General features: G+C 42.8%; 1 non-coding gene across 1 annotated transcript; it reads right to left on the reverse strand.

Moving 5' to 3' along the window:
* Nucleotides 1-13258: 13258 nt before the first annotated feature.
* Nucleotides 13259-13330, reverse strand: TRNAP-CGG (transfer RNA proline (anticodon CGG)). Its single transcript has one exon. It is a non-coding gene; the product is annotated as a tRNA-Pro (tRNA).
* Nucleotides 13331-13429: the final 99 nt, after the last annotated feature.

The following is a 13429-nucleotide window of genomic DNA, read 5'->3' on the forward strand; positions in this document are numbered from 1 at the left end:
CCTACAGTACAGTACTGTAAGTGAGCAAAACAGTACTACAGTGGGCGTTTGTGTATTGCACATGACCTGCATTTGCATTCCCTCCCTGTCTACTGCATGATCTGTGCAGGCTCCCATGGGGGAAGGGCAACAGGCTAGCAGGAGGCGGAGGAAAACACCGTGCTTTACAAATGCGAGCGTCCGAGTCCTCTAAGGCATAAACCAACAGCAATGGGGCGGGGGCCGGCCGCTGTTTGCAGTACTTTCACACATGAAATTGGAAATCTCTCATGAGGCGTCGTGGGCTAGGGGTGAAGGCTCCCACCTCCCTCGCTGGGGGTCCAGGGTTCGAGACCTGATGTGCTTTCTTTCTTTTTTTTTTTTTTTTTTTTTCTGTAATAATGCACTGTATTATTTTATTTACATTGTAAGACAGTCAATGGAAGGATGCACACAGGTTTCACATAAATCAAAGTACATCTGCAGGAGCGATTCTTTACGCTAAATGCACCTAAACAGCGGGAATGAAATGAGTGTATTCTGACGCTACCAACTGAGCAAAACAGTACTGTAGATCTTCAGCGTTTGTGTATTGCACAGGACCTGAATTTCCTCCCTGTGCAGGCCCCCAGGGGGGAAGGGCGATGGGGGTAGGGGGGAGACGATGGAAAATACTGTGCCTTTGAAATGCAATTACATGAGCGTCCGAGTACACTACGGCATACTGTAAACCAACACCAATGGGAAGGAAGTGCCAACCTTATTTTTAATGTGTTCCCGTGACATTCACTGTAACATTTTTTTTTTCTCTCCAATACAGTACATCCAATGGAAGGATGCACACAGGTTTCACATAAATCAAAGTACATCTGCAGGAGCGATTCTTTACGCTAAATGCAACCTACAGTACAGTACTGTAAGTGAGCAAAACAGTACTACAGTGGGCGTTTGTGTATTGCACATGACCTGCATTTGCATTCCCTCCCTGTCTACTGCATGATCTGTGCAGGCTCCCATGGGGGAAGGGCAACAGGCTAGCAGGAGGCGGAGGAAAACACCGTGCTTTACAAATGCGAGCGTCCGAGTCCTCTAAGGCATAAACCAACAGCAATGGGGCGGGGGCCGGCCGCTGTTTGCAGTACTTTCACACATGAAATTGGAAATATCTCATGAGGCGTCGTGGGCTAGGGGTGAAGGCTCCCACCTCCCTCGCTGGGGGTCCAGGGTTCGAGACCTGATGTGCTTTCTTTCTTTCTTTTTTTTTTTTTTTTTCTGTAATAATGCACTGTATTATTTTATTTACATTGTAAGACAGTCAATGGAAGGATGCACACAGGTTTCACATAAATCAAAGTACATCTGCAGGAGCGATTCTTTACGCTAAATGCACCTAAACAGCGGGAATGAAATGAGTGTATTCTGACGCTACCAACTGAGCAAAACAGTACTGTAGATCTTCAGCGTTTGTGTATTGCACAGGACCTGAATTTCCTCCCTGTGCAGGCCCCCAGGGGGGAAGGGCGATGGGGGTAGGGGGGAGACGATGGAAAATACTGTGCCTTTGAAATGCAATTACATGAGCGTCCGAGTACACTACGGCATACTGTAAACCAACACCAATGGGAAGGAAGTGCCAACCTTATTTTTAATGTGTTCCCGTGACATTCACTGTAACATTTTTTTTTTCTCTCCAATACAGTACATCCAATGGAAGGATGCACACAGGTTTCACATAAATCAAAGTACATCTGCAGGAGCGATTCTTTATGCTAAATGCAACCTACAGTACAGTACTGTAAGTGAGCAAAACAGTACTACAGTGGGCGTTTGTGTATTGCACATGACCTGCATTTGCATTCCCTCCCTGTCTACTGCATGATCTGTGCAGGCTCCCATGGGGGAAGGGCAACAGGCTAGCAGGAGGCGGAGGAAAACACCGTGCTTTACAAATGCGAGCGTCCGAGTCCTCTAAGGCATAAACCAACAGCAATGGGGCGGGGGCCGGCCGCTGTTTGCAGTACTTTCACACATGAAATTGAAAATATCTCATGAGGCGTCGTGGGCTAGGGGTGAAGGCTCCCACCTCCCTCGCTGGGGGTCCAGGGTTCGAGACCTGATGTGCTTTCTTTCTTTCTTTTTTTTTTTTTTTTCTGTAATAATGCACTGTATTATTTTATTTACATTGTAAGACAGTCAATGGAAGGATGCACACAGGTTTCACATAAATCAAAGTACATCTGCAGGAGCGATTCTTTACGCTAAATGCACCTAAACAGCGGGAATGAAATGAGTGTATTCTGACGCTACCAACTGAGCAAAACAGTACTGTAGATCTTCAGCGTTTGTGTATTGCACAGGACCTGAATTTCCTCCCTGTGCAGGCCCCCAGGGGGGAAGGGCGATGGGGGTAGGGGGGAGACGATGGAAAATACTGTGCCTTTGAAATGCAATTACATGAGCGTCCGAGTACACTACGGCATACTGTAAACCAACACCAATGGGAAGGAAGTGCCAACCTTATTTTTAATGTGTTCCCGTGACATTCACTGTAACATTTTTTTTTTCTCTCCAATACAGTACATCCAATGGAAGGATGCACACAGGTTTCACATAAATCAAAGTACATCTGCAGGAGCGATTCTTTACGCTAAATGCAACCTACAGTACAGTACTGTAAGTGAGCAAAACAGTACTACAGTGGGCGTTTGTGTATTGCACATGACCTGCATTTGCATTCCCTCCCTGTCTACTGCATGATCTGTGCAGGCTCCCATGGGGGAAGGGCAACAGGCTAGCAGGAGGCGGAGGAAAACACCGTGCTTTACAAATGCGAGCGTCCGAGTCCTCTAAGGCATAAACCAACAGCAATGGGGCGGGGGCCGGCTGCTGTTTGCAGTACTTTCACACATGAAATTGGAAATATCTCATGAGGCGTCGTGGGCTAGGGGTGAAGGCTCCCACCTCCCTCGCTGGGGGTCCAGGGTTCGAGACCTGATGTGCTTTCTTTCTTTCTTTTTTTTTTTTTTTTTCTGTAATAATGCACTGTATTATTTTATTTACATTGTAAGACAGTCAATGGAAGGATGCACACAGGTTTCACATAAATCAAAGTACATCTGCAGGAGCGATTCTTTACGCTAAATGCACCTAAACAGCGGGAATGAAATGAGTGTATTCTGACGCTACCAACTGAGCAAAACAGTACTGTAGATCTTCAGCGTTTGTGTATTGCACAGGACCTGAATTTCCTCCCTGTGCAGGCCCCCAGGGGGGAAGGGCGATGGGGGTAGGGGGGAGACGATGGAAAATACTGTGCCTTTGAAATGCAATTACATGAGCGTCCGAGTACACTACGGCATACTGTAAACCAACACCAATGGGAAGGAAGTGCCAACCTTATTTTTAACGTGTTCCCGTGACATTCACTGTAACATTTTTTTTTTCTCTCCAATACAGTACATCCAATGGAAGGATGCACACAGGTTTCACATAAATCAAAGTACATCTGCAGGAGCGATTCTTTACGCTAAATGCAACCTACAGTACAGTACTGTAAGTGAGCAAAACAGTACTACAGTGGGCGTTTGTGTATTGCACATGACCTGCATTTGCATTCCCTCCCTGTCTACTGCATGATCTGTGCAGGCTCCCATGGGGGAAGGGCAACAGGCTAGCAGGAGGCGGAGGAAAACACCGTGCTTTACAAATGCGAGCGTCCGAGTCCTCTAAGGCATAAACCAACAGCAATGGGGCGGGGGCCGGCCGCTGTTTGCAGTACTTTCACACATGAAATTGGAAATCTCTCATGAGGCGTCGTGGGCTAGGGGTGAAGGCTCCCACCTCCCTCGCTGGGGGTCCAGGGTTCGAGACCTGATGTGCTTTCTTTCTTTCTTTTTTTTTTTTTTTTTCTGTAATAATGCACTGTATTATTTTATTTACATTGTAAGACAGTCAATGGAAGGATGCACACAGGTTTCACATAAATCAAAGTACATCTGCAGGAGCGATTCTTTACGCTAAATGCACCTAAACAGCGGGAATGAAATGAGTGTATTCTGACGCTACCAACTGAGCAAAACAGTACTGTAGATCTTCAGCGTTTGTGTATTGCACAGGACCTGAATTTCCTCCCTGTGCAGGCCCCCAGGGGGGAAGGGCGATGGGGGTAGGGGGGAGACGATGGAAAATACTGTGCCTTTGAAATGCAATTACATGAGCGTCCGAGTACACTACGGCATACTGTAAACCAACACCAATGGGAAGGAAGTGCCAACCTTATTTTTAATGTGTTCCCGTGACATTCACTGTAACATTTTTTTTTTCTCTCCAATACAGTACATCCAATGGAAGGATGCACACAGGTTTCACATAAATCAAAGTACATCTGCAGGAGCGATTCTTTACGCTAAATGCAACCTACAGTACAGTACTGTAAGTGAGCAAAACAGTACTACAGTGGGCGTTTGTGTATTGCACATGACCTGCATTTGCATTCCCTCCCTGTCTACTGCATGATCTGTGCAGGCTCCCATGGGGGAAGGGCAACAGGCTAGCAGGAGGCGGAGGAAAACACCGTGCTTTACAAATGCGAGCGTCCGAGTCCTCTAAGGCATAAACCAACAGCAATGGGGCGGGGGCCGGCCGCTGTTTGCAGTACTTTCACACATGAAATTGGAAATCTCTCATGAGGCGTCGTGGGCTAGGGGTGAAGGCTCCCACCTCCCTCGCTGGGGGTCCAGGGTTCGAGACCTGATGTGCTTTCTTTCTTTCTTTTTTTTTTTTTTTTTCTGTAATAATGCACTGTATTATTTTATTTACATTGTAAGACAGTCAATGGAAGGATGCACACAGGTTTCACATAAATCAAAGTACATCTGCAGGAGCGATTCTTTACGCTAAATGCACCTAAACAGCGGGAATGAAATGAGTGTATTCTGACGCTACCAACTGAGCAAAACAGTACTGTAGATCTTCAGCGTTTGTGTATTGCACAGGACCTGAATTTCCTCCCTGTGCAGGCCCCCAGGGGGGAAGGGCGATGGGGGTAGGGGGGAGACGATGGAAAATACTGTGCCTTTGAAATGCAATTACATGAGCGTCCGAGTACACTACGGCATACTGTAAACCAACACCAATGGGAAGGAAGTGCCAACCTTATTTTTAATGTGTTCCCGTGACATTCACTGTAACATTTTTTTTTTCTCTCCAATACAGTACATCCAATGGAAGGATGCACACAGGTTTCACATAAATCAAAGTACATCTGCAGGAGCGATTCTTTATGCTAAATGCAACCTACAGTACAGTACTGTAAGTGAGCAAAACAGTACTACAGTGGGCGTTTGTGTATTGCACATGACCTGCATTTGCATTCCCTCCCTGTCTACTGCATGATCTGTGCAGGCTCCCATGGGGGAAGGGCAACAGGCTAGCAGGAGGCGGAGGAAAACACCGTGCTTTACAAATGCGAGCGTCCGAGTCCTCTAAGGCATAAACCAACAGCAATGGGGCGGGGGCCGGCCGCTGTTTGCAGTACTTTCACACATGAAATTGAAAATATCTCATGAGGCGTCGTGGGCTAGGGGTGAAGGCTCCCACCTCCCTCGCTGGGGGTCCAGGGTTCGAGACCTGATGTGCTTTCTTTCTTTCTTTTTTTTTTTTTTTTCTGTAATAATGCACTGTATTATTTTATTTACATTGTAAGACAGTCAATGGAAGGATGCACACAGGTTTCACATAAATCAAAGTACATCTGCAGGAGCGATTCTTTACGCTAAATGCACCTAAACAGCGGGAATGAAATGAGTGTATTCTGACGCTACCAACTGAGCAAAACAGTACTGTAGATCTTCAGCGTTTGTGTATTGCACAGGACCTGAATTTCCTCCCTGTGCAGGCCCCCAGGGGGGAAGGGCGATGGGGGTAGGGGGGAGACGATGGAAAATACTGTGCCTTTGAAATGCAATTACATGAGCGTCCGAGTACACTACGGCATACTGTAAACCAACACCAATGGGAAGGAAGTGCCAACCTTATTTTTAATGTGTTCCCGTGACATTCACTGTAACATTTTTTTTTTCTCTCCAATACAGTACATCCAATGGAAGGATGCACACAGGTTTCACATAAATCAAAGTACATCTGCAGGAGCGATTCTTTACGCTAAATGCAACCTACAGTACAGTACTGTAAGTGAGCAAAACAGTACTACAGTGGGCGTTTGTGTATTGCACATGACCTGCATTTGCATTCCCTCCCTGTCTACTGCATGATCTGTGCAGGCTCCCATGGGGGAAGGGCAACAGGCTAGCAGGAGGCGGAGGAAAACACCGTGCTTTACAAATGCGAGCGTCCGAGTCCTCTAAGGCATAAACCAACAGCAATGGGGCGGGGGCCGGCCGCTGTTTGCAGTACTTTCACACATGAAATTGGAAATCTCTCATGAGGCGTCGTGGGCTAGGGGTGAAGGCTCCCACCTCCTTCGCTGGGGGTCCAGGGTTCGAGACCTGATGTGCTTTCTTTCTTTCTTTTTTTTTTTTTTTTTTTCTGTAATAATGCACTGTATTATTTTATTTACATTGTAAGACAGTCAATGGAAGGATGCACACAGGTTTCACATAAATCAAAGTACATCTGCAGGAGCGATTCTTTACGCTAAATGCACCTAAACAGCGGGAATGAAATGAGTGTATTCTGACGCTACCAACTGAGCAAAACAGTACTGTAGATCTTCAGCGTTTGTGTATTGCACAGGACCTGAATTTCCTCCCTGTGCAGGCCCCCAGGGGGGAAGGGCGATGGGGGTAGGGGGGAGACGATGGAAAATACTGTGCCTTTGAAATGCAATTACATGAGCGTCCGAGTACACTACGGCATACTGTAAACCAACACCAATGGGAAGGAAGTGCCAACCTTATTTTTAATGTGTTCCCGTGACATTCACTGTAACATTTTTTTTTTCTCTCCAATACAGTACATCCAATGGAAGGATGCACACAGGTTTCACATAAATCAAAGTACATCTGCAGGAGCGATTCTTTACGCTAAATGCAACCTACAGTACAGTACTGTATGTACAGTTTAATGTATACAGTAGGTATATAATACAGTATACTGCACATACAGTCTACTGTATATACAGTAATCTGTAAATCTGTAATTTCATAACTGTATCTGATTTCATTATTTTTGGCTCTTCACAGGATATCTCCAATGATAAGAGATGTGAATAAAGAAAAGAGAGTGGAACAGGCACGGCGATGGATTGAGAGTGGTGAAACATTTGATGATGTCATTTTCACAGATGAATCGTCTGTTGCCCTTGAGCGGTTCTCCAGAATGTCATTCAGGAAACGTAACCATATCTCTTTAAAACCACGCCCAAAGCATCCATTGAAAGTCCATGTATGGGGAGGCATATCACGATTAGGAGCTGGTCCCCTATTATTTTTCGAAGGTACAGTACTATACTTTATTCTGTGCCTGTGTTCTGTAAAAATACATGCTGTACTGTAGAGTACGTGTAACTGCACAATAAAAGGAGTTGCTTATTAATTAACAACATTTTTTGATTTCTGTAGGAATCATGGATAAGAAATTTTTCCAAGAAACAATAGTAGAGGAATGTATGGTACCATTTGTGAATAAATATTACCCAACTCACCATAGGATATTCCAAGACAATGATCCTAAACACTCCGCCTCAGCCAAATTTATGGAAGAGAAAGGTATGAATTGGGAACGCACACCACCAGAGTGAGTATTCTTTCAACAGTGTACAAGTAAAATTTTGGATAGCACTCTAGTACTGTAAAAAAAAATTTTGTTTAATAAACAGTACAATATTGTATGTTTAATTTTCTCTATTTACTGTAATGTAATTAATTTTTTCTATACGCTTTTTTTTATTTTTATATAGATCACCAGACATGAACCCAATCGAATTAGTGTGGGCTCAATTGAAGAGGTACGTTAGGAGTGTTACAAAGCCAACAACAAAACAGCAACTGGTGGATGGGATAAAGAAATTTTGGCTAGAAGTACTCACACCTGAACATTGTAATAATTATATAAATCACCTGTATAAAGTATTACCTGTTGTAGTCGAAAGAAATGGTCAAGCCACAAATATGTAGTTCTGTACTGTATTTTCTGTTTAAAATTTCAAATTGGTGCATTATTAAAAAAAATTATAAAATTGCCTTTGTCTGATTATTGCATAAACTAATGTAGAATATTATACAGTAGTAATGTTATTGATGTGTATGAACAGTTATTTTCAGTTTTATAAGTCCTGAATAAGAGTACTGTACATTTTGATCAGTGCAGTACATGGAATCGGATGTTGTAATACTTTTTTTTTACATTAATATTGATGTTTTTCCAATAAATATTCAATTTTACAGTATGGTACGGTACAGTACATGAGGGTACCTGTACAGTATGATACGTCATTATGGGGGAGAAATACTGTATCCACTAAATGTACAGTAAAATGTTTTTTTCTTATTACAAACACACAAATGCATCTCAGATGGAAATATGCTATACACAGCAGACAGCTTATGGTGACAGAACTTCCCTACTGTATCCCCACCCATAGTCGTGGTATATTTTAGATTGCCTAATGAGACACTCCTGCAGCATTGCCAATGATTCATGTAAAACCTGTGTGCAAACAGTATCCGTATTGAATGCAAAGTACAGTAAGAGTACAGTATACAGTATTATCAGAGCCAAACCTGACCAACATGATGCCCTAGGCTAGATTTTGGCTGATGCCCTCTTGCACAGATGCTACGTAGTTCCGCCTCTAACCCTGCACCCCTTTCCCAGCACCATCACCCATTTTGGCGCTCCTACCCCCTATAATCTAAATAAGAACAATGTGCACATTTAGTGCCAGCCCAAAACAGTGTACAGTATGTTCTTGCTGGGAAGGGGCATGGTAACACAATAATACCCGAAGATGAAATGACACAACACAGTACTGCAACTTTATTCACATTATATCATGCAGTGGTGTCTCTTATTCTCATGACATCATATCATAGTACCACATTACTCCTAACAGTAATGCCCCTTATTCACATTACACCCCACCACATTCATCTTTATTTACATTAGACCACAGGTTCTCAAACTCAGTCCTCAGGACCCCACACAGTGCAGGTTTTGCAGGTCTCACAGAATCACAAGTGAAAAAATTAGCTCCACCTACTGTATGGACCTTCTAAAATGTGTCAGTTAGTAATGAATACATCTGTGCACTTGCTGGTTTACCTGCAAAACATGCACTGTGTGGGGTCCTGATGACCAAGTTTGAGAACCACTGCATTAGACCATGCAGTAGTGCCCTTTCCTTATGTTACACCAGAAAATATTGTAGTACACCTTATACACATACAGTACAGTAATGCCACACATTAGTAATGCATTTCATATTTAAATTTTCTGATTTAATTTCATAGAGCCGCAGTCACTCACAGAATATAGGCATGTACTGTAGCATCTCATTTTATTCTGCAGAAGCTGATTATTCCCGTTTGGCTAGTTTGCCGCCTCTGTACAGTATATTACAATAGAAAAAAGTTATAGTGTCAGTGAAAAAAGCACCTCATGACAGATACTGTACACAAGCTCATGTCTAAATACTGTATACTGTAAGCAGTGACATTAAGGGGTACAGTACTGTATATGCAATTGCAGTCGAATTCCGGCAGGAATACGGAAAAAATGGACACGGGATCCCCCATCTTTTTAGAACCAGCACCGGGCTCTGCGCCTGGTCCTGGTGCAAAAAATAAGGGGGACAAAAAAGCGTAGGGGTTCCCCATATTTTTTGAATCAGCACTGGGCTCCACTAGCTGGACAGATAATGCACAGCCGGGGGAGACTTTTATACCGGTCCCTGCGGCCATGGAATTAAATACCCAACTAGTCACACCTGGCCGGAGTACCCTGGAGGAGTGGGGGCCCCTTAAATCAAGGGGACCCCCCCTCCAGCCACTCGATTATCTCTATCACCCCTGTGTATTGTAGCTAGGGGATTGTGACGCTCCTTCAGCATTGCCCCGTGGCCTGCAAAATCTGTGCTGTTATTTGCTCCATAGCTGAGTGCCTCCTAGGAGCTAGGAGTCACAGGCGGTAGCCATTTCAATTGAGTCTGCCCTGCTATAGAATTGTATGTGTACATTACCGTACGGTGCATAGAACCTTTACAGTAGAAACTCTCCTGCAGCTTTGGCCTGCTTTACTGTATGTACTGTAAAACTTGTGTTTTGTCAGTTTGCTATGCGACCGAGCCCGGTGTAACGTACTGTAATGTGCATAGACCTCACTTACAGTATCTCTGTGTATTTTGGCTAGGGGATTGTGACGCTCCTTCAGCATCGCCCCGTAGCCTGCACAGCTTATGCCATTTCTCATTCCATACCCAACTGCTGCCTGCCACGAGGTGGGGGTTCAGGAGGTGGGGGTTCATGGGTAGTGGTCGTTTTGACAGTGTGCTATGCGATTGAGTCCGGTGTACCGTAATACTGTATGCAATCCTACAGTAGCTTATCCCTATCTCCCCTGTGTATTTTGGTTAGGGGATTGTGACGCTCCTTCAGCATTGCCCCATAACCTGCACAAGGGTTCAGGGGCGGCGGCCATTTTGCCAGTGTGCTACAGTATGTGATCGAGTCCGGTGTACCATAATGTGCATACTGTGTATTTTAGCTAGGGGATTGTGACGCTCCTTCAGCATTGCCCCATAGTCTGTACAATCTGGACTATTACTTGCTCCGTAGCCTAGGGCCTCTGTGGGGCAAGGAGTCATAGGTGGTAGCCATTTCTATTCAGTCTGCCCAGCTACAGAATTGTATGTGTACTGTACGGAGCATAGAACCTTAACCTGCATAGAACCTGCACATTATGGTACACCGGACTCGATCGCATAGAACCGCTCATGCAGCTATGCCCTGGTTTACAGTATGTGAATAAAAATAATAATAAAGTGTCTGAAAAAAACTAACATGCATTCGTACTTAAGGAATCGAACCCTGGACTCTGAGTATAGGAAGCGAAACACTTCACCACTTCGCCGCAGACAAATGTATAAATCCGTTGGTTTTGATTATGCTGTAATGGCTACGGGATTAGGACGATAACATACTGTACAAAATTCCTAATCTTGAGAGGCAATAGTGAACTTGTAACACACATCCATTTGCGACAGTGTACACTACTGGTTTTACAGTACTGTATGTTTTGTCTGCGGGACTTGGACGCTCACATACAGTATTCATAAAGTATTGTAGATGGATCATATACTGTATGCTGTACTATTTGCGTTGGTGTCGTATATACAGTACTGTATTAAATAATGCAGCGTAATGAGTACAGTATTTACTGTATGCAGCGTAATGAGACGCCTTAGTAAAGTAGTCCTTATTATGTATTTCAGTATTGTATTTTACGGGAGACCACACGCATGCGCAGTGGTGATTGTAAAAAGCGACATCTGGTGGCTGATCGCAGGTATTACACGTAAAGGTAACGCCAAACGTCAAATGTCTGTCTCCGTGCGATTAGATAGCGTCTCTGTGACTAGGCGCGCCTCGCTACGCTCCAGTACGCTGCGTATGGTCGAACGGGACAAACGCCGCAGCCACTCAAGATAAAGGTGGCTACATCTGTATTTAAAAAAATTATTTGTAGCATAGCTAAAATGTTTCCTTAAGGTCAATTTTTGGTCCAAGTATGCATATTTGGAAATTTCAGTGCCAAGATTTATGGGTTCCTATAGAGTTTTAACTTTTCTAATAGCTGGAACCTAAGACTTGTCTCATACTGTGTGCAACTTAAGCATACAGACCAAGAAGAAAGAAAAAAACAAAAACCTGCAATTAATTGTTGACCTTTTTGTTTGTCAAAAAGAGACTATTCTTTTAAGCCACTCATTGTTTCTTAGAAAAAAGCAAGGTAAGAGAAAAACCTGTAATTTCATTTTGACTGTTTTTTATTTGTCAAAATGAGACTTCTTTGAAGCCACTCAAAGTTACTTAGACAAAATGGAATCTACAGTTTACCCAATATACCACCAAATGGTTGACAGTTTACTAAATATGCATAAGTATATACTTTTTTTTATGGATTGGCAAAAGAAAAATTCACTTGATGCTTTTGACTCAGGCAATTGACATCAATCAGATAATGGAACCATGGTATTTAAAAGAACCTGAGAAGATGGACTCGTCTGCGATTTAATCCCAGGACCTCTCGCACCCTAAGCGAGAATCATACCCCTATACCAACGAGCCTACTGTTCATGTATTTTCATGTATACTAATGAAATTGGAAGTGAAACTGTTGGAATACATTAGTATTTTAAAATACTATCAGATAATTGAACTAAGCACTTTTAAAGAACCTGAGAAAACAGGCTCATCCAGGATATGAACCTGGGACCTTTTGCACCCGAAGCAAGAATCATACACCCTGACCAACAAGCCACTAGCCAAATAATTTCTTATTCAGTTTTTAACATTTTTAAAGTAAAACTCTAATTATTTAAGAAAAAATGCAAATAACTGGAGAAAACACACAATTTCATTTAATGAAGATGAAACATTTTAAAAATAACATAACAACTTAAAACAAAAAATGTGTATGTAGCATTGCAAAAATAATAACTTAAGGTTACTTGTTATCCAAGTATGTATATTAGAAATGTGCAGTGCCAATATTTAGAGGTCCCAATAGAGTTTGGACTTTTTTTGATAGTTGGAACCTAAGACTTGTCACTTACTGTGTGCAACTCAAGCATGCAGACCCAGAAGAAAGACAAAATAAACACCTGCAATTTATTGTTGATCTTTTTGTTAGTCATAATGATACTATTCTTCTAAGCCACTCAGGGTTATTTAGAAAAAAGAAAGGTAAGAGAAAAACCTGTAATTTCATTTTGACAGTTTTTTGTTTGTCAAAATTAGACTTTTAAGCCACTCAAGGTTACTTAGACAAAATGGAATCTATAGTTTACCCAATATACCACCAAATGGTTGACATTTTACTAAGTATGCATAAGTATATACCTTTAAAAGATGGGCTCATCCGGGATTTGTACCGGGGATCTCTCGCACCCTAAGCAAGAATCAACGAGCCCACTGTGCATGTCTTTTTTTATGTATATTAATGAAATTGTAAGTAAAACTGTTTGTATACATTAGTGAGTATTTTAAAATGCTATTAAATACTATCAGATATTAAGGACTTTAAAAGTACATGAAGAGATGGGCTCGTCCGGGATTTGAACCCGGGACCTCTCGCACCCGAAGCGAGAATCATACCCCTAGACCAACGAGCCATCTGCCTAAAGTCTTCTCATTCAGATTTTACCATTTTTAAAGTAAAACTCAAATTATTTAATAAAAAAAATGCAATAAGCTGGAAAAAAAGATGTTAC

Source organism: Pseudophryne corroboree, unplaced genomic scaffold (genome assembly GCF_028390025.1).
Source record: "Pseudophryne corroboree isolate aPseCor3 unplaced genomic scaffold, aPseCor3.hap2 scaffold_1549, whole genome shotgun sequence".
Taxonomy (NCBI): Eukaryota; Metazoa; Chordata; class Amphibia; order Anura; family Myobatrachidae; genus Pseudophryne; species Pseudophryne corroboree.